Source organism: Bos grunniens, chromosome 20 (assembly GCF_055505025.1).
Source record: "Bos grunniens cultivar Pamir isolate PY7600 chromosome 20, Bosgru_T2T1.0, whole genome shotgun sequence".
Taxonomy (NCBI): Eukaryota; Metazoa; Chordata; class Mammalia; order Artiodactyla; family Bovidae; genus Bos; species Bos grunniens.
Window position 1 is genome coordinate 57,463,141 of NC_141184.1, and position 12,200 is coordinate 57,475,340.

Below are 12,200 nucleotides of genomic sequence, written 5' to 3' on the forward strand. Positions count from 1 at the left end.
AGAGGGTACAGATTCAATCCCTAGTTTGAATCAAGCCAAGCCATGTGGCCAAAAAAAGTAAAAATTAAATAAATTAAGCAAAAAGAAAGAAATTTTACAATCAACAGTCAAGATATGGAAATAACCTGTGTCCATCAACAGATGAATGGATATGAAGATGTGTATGTATATATATAATTCAATCACAAGAAGAATGGATTCATTTAGCATACTGCGTTCAAGATCCATCCTTTATGGCCACATGGATGGATCCTGAATGCAGTATACTAAATGAAATTAAGTCAGAATAAGCCAGATAAAGACAAATGCTATATGATTATTACATATGTGTGAACTCTAAAACTCAGACTCAAAGAAACAGAATAGAATAGTGGTTACCAGAGGCATAGGGTGGTAGGAGAGAGGGAAATGTTGGTCAAAGAGTTCAAACTTCTAGTTGTAAAGTCATTAAGTTTCAAGGATCGAATGCATAGCACGGTGATTATATTTAATGATACTGTATTACACCTTTAAGGTTCCTAAGAGAGTGAATCTTACATGTTCTCACTGCAAAGAAGAAATGGTCATTTAGGACGTGATGCAAGTGTCACACCCTACCCAAGGCTGTGGTGGTAAGCATTTTTGCAATATATAAGTGAGCAAGTCAACATATTATACACTCGAAACTTACACAATGCTACATGCCAGTTTATCTCAGTAAAGGTGGAAAAGAAGCTGTGCAATGTATCAGGACTAGTGCATGGTTCTGTCAGACTGGTGAGTTGGAGGCAGGAAAGAAGTGGTGTGGAATAGGACCAGAGAAGCAGAGGGCTTTAAAAGCAGATCGGGAACAGCCTTCAATTTTAAAACTTAACTAATGCACAAAATATTAGCTCTTGATTGCCATTAAAACTCATTATTGGGCCTCCCTGGTGGTCTAGTGGTTAAGAATCCACCTGCCAGTGCAGGGGACACAGGTTTGATCCCTGGTCTGGGAAGATCCCACATGCCACAGGAAAACTGAGCCCGTGCCCCACGACTACTGAGGCCCATACATTCTAGAGCCCATCTCAGCAACAAGAGAAGCCACCACAACGAGAAACCCATACACCGCAACTCAGTGTAGCCCTTGCTTGCCACACCCAGAGGAAGCCCGTGTGCAGCAACGAAGACCCAGCACAGCCAAAAATAAATAAAATAAATGAATTTTTTAAAAAGCTCATTATTTTACAATGAAAGACAAATGTTAATTTGAAAACCAATGGATATTACGCAGGTCTTACCCACTTTTCAAAACTTGACTTTACATCATTTCACTTTTACAAAAGGCCTAAGTTAGTACCTGTTTTTGCTAAAAGAAATCTGAGGAGGATTTTTTTGCTTTTATGAAAAAAAGTGAAAAGCAAAAATACACTTCAGTGTCTGACTTGCAGAGACTGATAGAAGTAGCACCCAGCTCAAGTGGTGAGAAGTGGCCCTGCCAAGCTCCTTCCCCAGAAACTACACTCAGCATCTCAGCATCAAGATGCCATAGCTTCTGGATTATTCTTTAGATTCCACAGATAAGTTACATCATATAATATTTATCTATATATCAATCAGAAACAGACTCATAGACGCAGAAAACAAACTTATGGTTAACAAGGGGGAAAATGGGGAGAGAGATAAAATTAGAAGCATGGCATTAACAGATATCATCTACTATACAAAAAACTGATAAGCAACAGAGTTTACTGTATAGAGCAGAGAACTATATTCAGTATCTTATAAGAACCTATAATGGAAAATAAAGTGAAATATATATGTATGTATGACTGAATCATTTGGTGTATATCCAAAACAAACACAATATTGTAAATCAACCAAACTTCAATTAAAAAAAAAAAAATGCCACAGCTTTGAACTGTGAGGATATCTTGATTTATTTGTGCCTCCTTAGCAAGATGTGCCCTAAGGTAATTGCTTTTTCACTTTTTGCCATTTCACCTTGTGAAATAATTTCCTAGGAACTCTCTATTTTCAGATAGTCCTTATACATGTACCATGAACTAAAGGAATTAAATTTATTAAACATTCACTATGTACCTCATACTGTGAAATCACTTTGTCTACTATCTTAATCATCTTAAAATCCTTATGAAGCAGCTGTTATTATTTTACAGATAAAAAAATCAAGAACGTGTTCATTTCCAACAAACACAAAAGAGTCATAAATGTAAAAAATAGATATAGGCACCTGAGATCTTGTTTGTTTCCAACAAGCACAAAAGCCATAAATGCCAAAAAAATAGATACAGTGCTTACTGCCAGAATGTGCTTCAGTGGTGGAAATAGAACTGAGTTAAAAATATGTTTACATTCAGATTTTGTTTAAATTCATTTTTTAACTGGAAAGAGAGTCATCTGGGACTAATTTAAGTTCTTCAAGACTTAATGGTCTTGATAACCCCATTTATCAAGTTGTTTCATGGAATAATTCAGACAAGTGTGTTTGGCAAGGAGTGATTATCACACAGAGTACCCAAAACTGATAAAGCCTGGCCTACACAGACTGGACTAGACATAGCACATAGCACAGGAGAGCTGCTCTCCAATTCAACTGCATAAACGCTCGTTCTGTGGAGTCAGAGACAACACAGCCATGCTGCATGGACCATAGCATGGACAGCCCAGTTCTGAGCTCTGAATGTTTACCAACAGTTCCAAAGGAAATGAAACAGACTTAACCTTCCTACCTTGGGGTGATGTGCATTGTGACTTGCCTGCAAAGCTAAATTACTGGGTACTGGAGAATAATATGGTCCAATAGTTACTAATGTCATTTTCCCCTCGAATTATAAGATAGAGTGAGGAACAAAATAGGTTTCAGCTTGGCTCTTCTAAATCTCAAATCATGCAGAAATGAAAAAGTCATCAAAGATCCATAGTTTCTATTGAGGATTTCCTTCCTTTGTTTTTTATTTTCTAATGAGATTTTCCCTCCCCATACAACCACATAACAAATTTTACCTTTTTTGTATTTGTTGAAAGAAAACTAAATTCTCAATTCTCTAAATTCTCAAAGAGAAATAAATTCTAAACTTTGCTTTCCTCTAACTCCTGACAAACTGTACTCTACACCTGACAGCCACAAGGTAGGAAGGCAGCTGAGGCATTCAAAGAGGCATTTTGTTCTTGATCTTGCCATTCAATATCACAGGGTGTGATGAAAACTGGAACAAATATGGAAATCACAGAGGTGCCAGAACATTACATTTAAAAAATGGAATTATTTGAGTCAATCTGGAATGTCTGGTTCTTTTAGTTTAGGCCTCATGGGTAGCATTGTGCTTCAAAAACAACTTGAATTGGCTACCAGGATTCCAGAAGGGTAACATAATCGTGTACCTTTGTGGGAGATGCTTATCTATGTCTCCTATGAGCAGAAGGAGGCTGGATTCTTCTACCTTTTCAAGTTTCAAAATGAAAATTATTCAAAAAAGTTCCAAACCTGAGTGGAATTTGGAAACAATGGGAGGAGGCAGTTTCTCAGATCTTTTCCATTTGTGCTAGTCTTTATTTGAAATAAACGCCCAGCATGAATCAAATCCTCTACAGCTACAGACATATGGGGCTTGGGGGAGGTCCATCCTCACCACTTCCCTTATGTGATTTGGCAAGTACAGAAAAGGTCTCCAAGTTAATAATCTTGAATACAAAATTCAGACCTGCGGAGGAGACAGAGATACTTAACTGAGACCCAGGAGCTGGCAGCAGCTCACCTCCCCTTCTGAAAAATGCAGCCCGGAACCCTGGGACCCCCACCCCCTGGAAGGACACTGCTCCCTCTGCAAAGTCCTCCAATGAGGGCTGTGAACACAAGTCAGGTCTCTTCTCCCCGGGCATTGATGCACAGCACTGTACGGGTGTTGTCAGACCTCAGAAAAGGGTTGGGGAAAACCAAAGGGAATTATAACATATGAAGGAAGGAATTTTCAGCTGTGTCATCCAACACAGGGGAAAAATTCTCCACTGAGTTAAGGGGACACACCCAAACTCCTAACCTCGTTGCCTTGTCACACACTGGGAATGAATCCCCAAGCACTTCTGCGGTTGGAATTTCTTCCCATGGGGGTAGCCTGCCTCCATCTTTCTTCTCTCCTCTGTGTAGTACCCATCTCCATGTCTGGGCTATCCCATCTAGTAAAAGACTCTAAACAGCTCTAGCAGAACAAGCCACGGTGCCTCACAAGAGTCTAGGATCCAGTTCCCTTGAGGGCTTCATCTTTGGTCTGGGTTGCGGACATGCCTCTGAATGCTACTTGGATGACCCAGATGCTCCTCCCCTCCACACACACACAGAAGCACTCCCCTGACGTAGTAATACCACAACCAAGAAACGTAATACTACTCAGCCATAAAAAAGAATGAAATAATGCCATCTGCAGCAACAGGGATGGACCTAGAGAGTGTCATGCTGAGTGAAGTCAGTCAGAGAAAGACAAATATCATATGATACTACTTATCTGTGGAGTCTAAAAAACTAATACCAATGTACTTATTTTCAAAACAGAAATAGATTCACAGACATAGAAAACAAACTTATGGTTCCAAAAGGGGATGAGGGGGGCATAAATTAGAAGTTTGGGACTAACATATACATACTACTGCTGAGGCTGCTAAGTCGCTTCAGTCGTGTCCGACTCTATGCGACCCCATAGACGGCAGCCCACCAGGCTCCCACGTACTACTACTTACATACAACAGGTAAGTGCCAAGGCCTACTGCATAGTACAGGAGACAATACTCCATGTCTTATACTAACCTACGGTGGAAAATCATCTGAAAAATAATATATGCATAACTTAATCACCTTGCTGTACACTTGAAACTAACACAACGTTGAAAATTAATTATGCTTCAATTAAAATTAAAAATAAAGAACTTCTTAAAAAGAAGTGTTAAACTGATTTAATAGTATCATCTAATATTCTAATAGAATGCTTCTCAACCTTTAATGTGCATACAGACAACCTGAGGTTGACGCTGCGTTCTAACACGCTTCCAGGTGCTGCCACGGCTGGTCAGTGCCCAGACTCTAAATAGTAAGGATCTAATTAACATACAATCCATATTCAACTTTCTTCAATAGTTGAAAAATCTCTCTGACAGTTTTTTATTCCTGACTCAGGATCTGGTCAGGAACCATTCATCACACTTGGCTGTCAAGTCCTTTCAGACAGAGGATGGGAGCTTTTTCTTGGCTGCTCACTTACTTACACAAAGACTCAAAGTGGTGACATTTCCCCTAGTGAGAGTCCTCACACCATTACACACTGAGACACGGACCAGCCCTCTCACAGCCTCAGTGAGGGAGAGGCAGAGCAGAGTATTGTCCTGTCCGGCTGCGTCTGGAGGGAACCACCTGCGGGAGGCACTGTTATGGTTAGCTTCTATTGTGTTCTGTTTTAGAAAATGCAAACCACGTATACTGACCTGGGTTTTCTGAGACAAGCACAGGTATATGGTGCCTGTCTCAGAATAGCAGCACAGCACTCAAACATAGCTGCAAAAGAGTTTTATTATCCTTGTTACTAGCCTGAAAGGTCTTATCCATTCTCTCCAGAGAAATTAGAGTCCCACTGCTACAGGCATAGTGAAACCCACTGGGTATACAAACTTCATTTTCTATTCTTCAGAGCTTAGAGTTTAGATGAATTCAATCCGTTCTAGAATAACTCTTCTAAGGACTCCCGCAGGATGGACCATAGGGACTTGTCCAAATCCCACTACACTGTCCACTGTGGGCTCTACCATCCCCTCCCTGGCTTGGTGTGCCCATCTCATTCACCTGTGCAACCTCATCATAGCAGTATTTGCTAAAATGCTAAATATTGCCTGGAAGGAAAGATGAAAGATGCATCCTTACGGCCAGTTAGCTATCAAAGACTCACCTGAAGAATCAAGATGGGTTATCTCTCAAGCTGATAGAGAAAGGGGTTATGTGGCAAAGGGACTTGACTAAATAGGAGGAATGGAGAAGCAGGAAACCTACATAAGCAGGCAGCACAACCAGCCATCTGGCACCTGAGATGAGGACCAGCATCTCAAGAAAGGCAGTGGCATTGAAAGGGCCCTGAGAAGCTCCCGGTTCACCAGCCTCATTCTTTGTCCTCAGGGTCACATATTATGCTCCCAGGCAGCACAGGAATTATTTCATAGAATGGAAAATAATTTAAGATGATGTTAGATCCAGACACCCTTGTCCCCTCATGTTCCAGCACTGTATTCCCTTACAACATTTTAACAGTAGGAGTATTTTAGCCTGTGCTTGAGCATTTCCTACATGGGGTTCACAGCAGGCCTACATTCCTACAAAACACATAATACTAACAGTTAGTGGTTACCAACCTAGACAGCAATTTAAAAAGCAGAAACATTACTTTGCCAACAAATGTCCATCTAGTCAAGGCTATGGTTTTTCCAGTGGTCATGTATGGATGTGAGAGTTGGGTTATAAAGAAAGCTGAGTGCAGAAGAATTGATGCTTTTGAACTGTGGTGTTGGAGAAGACTCTTGAGAGTCCCTTGGACTGCAAGGAGATCCAACCAGTCCATCCTAAAGGAGACCAATCCTGGGTGTTCATTGGAAGGACTGATGCTGAAGCTGAAACCTCCAATACTTTGGCCACCTGATGCAAAGAGCTGACTCATTGGAAAAGACCCTGATGCTGGGAAAGATTGAAGGCGAGAGGAAAAGAGGATGAGATGGTTGGATGGCATCACCAACTCAGTGGACACGGGTTTGGGTGAACTCCGGGAGATGGTGATGGACAGGGAGGCCTGGTGTGCTGGGATTCATGGGGTCGCAAAGAGTTGGACACGACTGAGCGACTGAACTGAACTGAGTTGTTACTGAGTGCATTCAACATGGGCACCGCTCCAAGGGCTTTACAGAGTCATTTAACCTCCACAATAGCCCCAAATCTGTAGTTCTATTATAATCTCCATGTTATAGATAAGGATATGAAAGGATCCAAACTAGACCAAGATTGGGATTATAGACCAAAACCAAGATTATGCATTCTAAATTGGAACAAGAAGTGGGATTCCAAGGCCAGTGATCTTAACCACTTCTCCAAGCTGCTTCTCAAGAAGTCACAAAACAAAACAGTTGCTACCTTACAGAGGATTAAAGCTTAAAGCATGTAGCACACATATATTATGTATTCACTCAACTTAAAAATGTAAAACTCATAATGCAATGTAATGATCAAACCAGTCAATCCTAAAGGAAGTCAACCATGAATATTCATTGGAAGGATTGATGCTAAAGCTCCAATACTTTGGTCACCTGACTCAAAGAGGCAACTCATTGGAAAAGACCCTGATGCTGGAAAAGACTGCAGGCAACAGGAGAAGGGGGAGGCAGAGGATGAGATGGTTAGATAGAATCATGGACTCAATGAACATAAATTTGAGCAGACTCCGGGAGATAGAGGTGGATAGAGGTGCCTGGCGTGCTGCAATCCGTGGGGTTGCAAAGAGTCAGACATGACTCAGCGACTGAACAACAGAAACAACACAATGCAATGTACTTTTCTTTAAAATTTCTTGCCTTGGTTTTCTGTTTTTCCTATTTTCTACATTTTACTTGTGGTAGACTCAGCACAGACCTCCTGGGAAAAGACTTATGCCAGAGAGGAACGATGAAGGTTCCTCCCATAACTCACCCACAACAGGAGGCTTCCCTCAAGGTTTCAGGGGGGATTTGGCAAGAGATTTATGGGGGAGAGAGGGAAGGGAGATGGCTAAATACTGTCTCTGAGATGATGACTTCCAAATCGATCATTCTTGCCCCAAACTTTTCCATTTTGATATCTAATAGACGTCTCCAACTTAAGTCCAAAATGAAATACTTGATTTACACCACTGCTCCCCAAACTGGCTCTCATCCACCTTGTTAAATCATACCACTGGTCACCTAATTCCTTAAGCCAAAAACATGAGAGTCATCCGAGATCTCTCTCTCCCTAATATCCACAGCAATTCCACTGGCAAGTCCCATCGGTTGTACTTTCTAAAGATATCCAGCATCCAAACATTTTTCATCACCCTGTCATTCTCATCACCTCTTGAGTCTAAGCTGCCATCATATTCTGCCTGGATTCCTGCATTCGCCTTGCATCTGACCGACCCTCTTTGGCCCTTGTTTCCTGAAGACTCTACTCCAAATGGCAGCAGTGGTCATTAAAAGCTTAAGTGACATCATTTCACTCCCTGCTCAGAACTCTCTAATGGCTTCTCATCAAACTTAGAATAAGATACAAATCCCTCAACATGGTCAACAATGTAAACTCCATATGACTAGTCCCCGACCACCTCTCCAAGAGCAATCTCTATCCCTCTATTCTTGCTCATTTCCTCTGCTCACATGGTCCTTCTTGCTGTCCCTAAAACACACTATGCTTATCTTCCCTTTGCACTGCTTCATTCAGATTGCTTCTCCTTGTCTTCGAACCTTTGTAGGTCCTACTCCCTAATTCCTTTTAATGGCACCTCCTCAGAGACAACTTCCTGGACACCCTTTCTGAAAGAGCTGTTCCAACCCCACCTCCAACCATCATTCTTTACCACTTTGCTTTGCTCTATTTTTCTTTGTGAACATTTGTCACTCCAAAATATTTTATATTTACTTGTTTACTTATTTTTGTTTATCCTATTAGATTATAAATTTTATAATGGTCTTGTTTCCCTAGTGGCTCAGTTGGTAAAGAATCTACCTTAGGAGATTCTCTCCTGCAGAACCTGGATCTGCAGGAGATCCAGGTTCAATCCCTGGGTCAGGAAGATCCCCTGGAGAAGGAAATGGCAATCCCCTCCAGTACTCTTGCCTGGAGAATTCCATGGACAGAGGAGCGGGTCAGGCTACAGTCTGTGGGATCACAGAGTTGGATCCGACTCTGTGACTAACTTTCATAATTGTCTTATTCACAAGTGTTTCCCCAGCGCCTGCTAGATTGTAAGTGTTCAATTTATATTAATTTATTGAATGAATATAAAGATTGCCAGGAGAAATACCAACAACCTCATATATGCACATAGCACCACCCCAATGGCAGAAAACAAGAAGAAACAGCCTCTTGATGAAGGTGAAAGAGGAGAGTGAAAAAGCTGCCTTTAAACTCAACTTTCAAAAAACTAAGATCATGGCATCTGGTCCCATCCGTTCATGGCAAATAGATGGGGAAACAATAGAAACAGTGACAGACTTTATTTTCTTGGACTCCAAAATCACTGAAGATGGTAATGCAGCCATGAAATTAAAAGATGCTTGCTCTTTAGAAGAAAAGCTATGACAAACCAAGACAGCATATTAAAAAGCAGAGACATCACTTTGCCAATGAAAGTCTGTATAGTTAAAGCTATGGTTTTTCCAGTAGTCATGTATGGATGTGAGTGTTGGACCATAAAGAAGGACTGATTTGGTGAAGCTGAAGTTCCAATACTTTGGCCACCTGATGTGAAGAACTGACTCATTGGAAAAGACCCGGATGCTGGGAAGGACTGAGGGCAGGAGGAGAAGGGGACGACAGAGGATGAGGTGGTTGGACGACATCACCAACTCAATGGACATGAGTTTGAGCAAACTCCAGGAGATAGTGAAGGACAGGGAAGCCTGGCTGCTACAGTCCATGGGGTCACAAAGAGTCGGACACAACAGAGTGACTGAACAACAACAACCACTCCACAATTTGTTTTTAGACTTTCTCACTGATACTCAGATCCATGTAACTTGCTGTGCATGACCCACAAGTCCAAAAGGAAATTCAAACTCAGCATGGAGACTGAGCTCACTATTCCTTCCATTCGTCCCCGGTCATTCCCAAGCATAACTGACAGCACTACTATTCATCTAGGCCCTCAAGACAGAATTCTGGGTGTCATTCTAGATTTCACCCTTTCTCTCATCCCCCAGTCTATCACCAAATCCCATCATTTCTACTGGTATCAGATTGTGTTCTTGGTCACAAACAACAGAATCCACTCTAGCTGCTTTAAGAAAAATCAAAAAGCACTTACTAAACCATCAGGTAGCACACAGCATCTTCAGGAGGGCTGAAGGCCCAACTTGGCAGATTCGCAGACAAGAGCAATGCCCAAATCACCCTGCCAAGCCGTCCAGAGGAAACCTGTCCCCGCTGACCCAGGCCCCAAAGATCACAACAAACTCCAGAGTGGGGAATTATAGCTAGGACCACTGTCTCTCAAAACCCAGTGGCCCCCACGCTCCTCTGCAGAACGTGTTCCCTGTTATCTCTTTCTTCATGTCCCTCTTTTTTAAAATCAGGTACTAATGCACAAAGCCTAGATCACATGCCTGTTCCTCATCTGTCAGGAAGGCTTCCTGGGAAATTCCCGAAGCATTGGAAGAGTGTTTAAAAAATGAAGGGCAGCCACAAGGCATCACAGACGTCAGCTCACACTGTCTCTCATTCCCCGAGCCCACCCACCACTGCTGACTCAGTGCTAGTCTTCATAGTTTGTGGTCTTGACTAATATGATCACCTCCTAACTGGTTTCCCCCGCCTCTTTTCTCACCTCCTCACTAATGCTAGAGGACCATGTCTAAAAGCTTACCCTTACTTAGCATCCATTACTAAAAACAAAAAGTCTCTCAAAAGCTCTCACTGCCTAGAGATGTAAGTCCAAACTCCCTTGACTGGCACAGACAGCTTTTGTAACGCGGCCCTGCCCATCTTTCCATGACACCTCCAGGCTCCTGTGCTTCCACTGTACCAAACAATCTGCCCTTCTCCAAACGCGGCTGCCCATTCTTCCCTGCTTCTGCTTCTTTGTGCACACTCCTTCCTGCTCCTTGGAATGGCCTTCTCCTCAACACACGCTTACTCAGCCTTCAAAGCCCATCTCAAGCATCACCTCTTTGCCTCCACCCTGATCCCTCATTGAGACACCCCAGATTTGGTTCTCCCTTGACATCTACCTCTACCACTACTCATTCTATTATTTTGTAATTGTTTGCTTCCACATTTGTCTCCATGACAGGAAGGAGCTCGACTGTGAACTCCTTGAAGGCAGGAACAACTGCCTTACTTTTGTATCCCTAACATGTTGACTGACTCATAGCAGACACAATAAGTTTTGTGGATAAATAGAACTGCTGATGCCTCTGCTGCAGATAATCAACTCCACTTCCTGTGTGTCAGGCACTGTAACTAAAATATTTGTACATATTATAGATATATGATATATGCATATATAGATTCCAATATACTGTTCATTTAATAAAGATAATGACTCTATGATTTAAGTATGATTATCCTCATTTTACAGACTGGGGAAAAAAGAGCCTTAATGAAGATATAAAAAGGAGAAGGGGGCGACAGAAATGGTGAAATGGTTAGATAGCGTTACCAACTCATCGGACGTGAGTCTGAGCAAACTCCAGGAGGTAGTGAAGGACAGGGTGAAGGACAGGGAGGCCTGGCGTGCCGCAGGCCACGAGACTGCAGAGAGGCAGACACAACTTAGTGACCGAATGACAACAACAAATAACCTTCCCAGGGTCACGTCACTAAAAACTAAGTGAGCGAAATTTGAACTTGTGATTCCAAAGCTTATACTTTTGATTAATATAATTGACAGCTCCCTGTGAATAAATGAAAATGTGGGGAAAAGAATACACAAATCAAAGTGTGAAGCTTCACCTTGCATTCTACAGTTGGCATTACTCTCCAGCTTGCACAAGCAGAACAGTGTCCTTGCTTTTTCGTTACTTTATGTACTTCATTTGGCTTGAAACACAACTGTTTCTTCCCATGCCCTTGGAGACAGTGAGCTCCGTGAGGGCAGGAAGTCCTATCCTTTTCATCTTCATGTCTGCCCATCTGCCCATTTGTATTAGTTTCCTGGTGCTTCCCTGGTGGCTCAGGCAGTAAAGAATCCACCTGCAGTGTGGGAGACCCGAGTTCGATCCCTGGGTTGGGAAGATCCCCTGGAGGAGGGCATGGCAACCCACTTCAGTATTCTTGCCTGGAGAATCCCCACGGACAGGGGAGCCTGGCAGGCTACAGTCCCTGGGGTCACAAAGAGTCAGACACGACTGAGCAACTAAGCACAGCACAGCCTGAGGTTACCAAAATATTGTACCACAAATTGGGTGGCTTAAACAACAGAAACATATTGTCTCACAGTTCTGGAGGCTAGAAGTCTGAGCTTAAG

At 42.3% G+C, this 12,200-nt stretch overlaps 1 protein-coding gene across 19 annotated transcripts in view; it reads right to left on the bottom strand.

Moving 5' to 3' along the window:
- The window catches only part of LOC147350446 (uncharacterized), a 114,512-nt gene that overhangs the window by 31,815 nt on the left and 70,497 nt on the right, over positions 1–12,200 (bottom strand). Inside the window, exon 3 of one of the 19 annotated variants that reach the window (XR_015148892.1) lies at positions 3,582–3,686. The exons of the other annotated variants lie outside the window; for them this stretch is intronic. The gene's annotated coding sequence lies outside the window, so the exon portion shown is untranslated. Of the gene's footprint in view, positions 1–3,581; positions 3,687–12,200 lie in introns of those variants that run through there. 19 annotated transcript variants of the gene reach the window in all.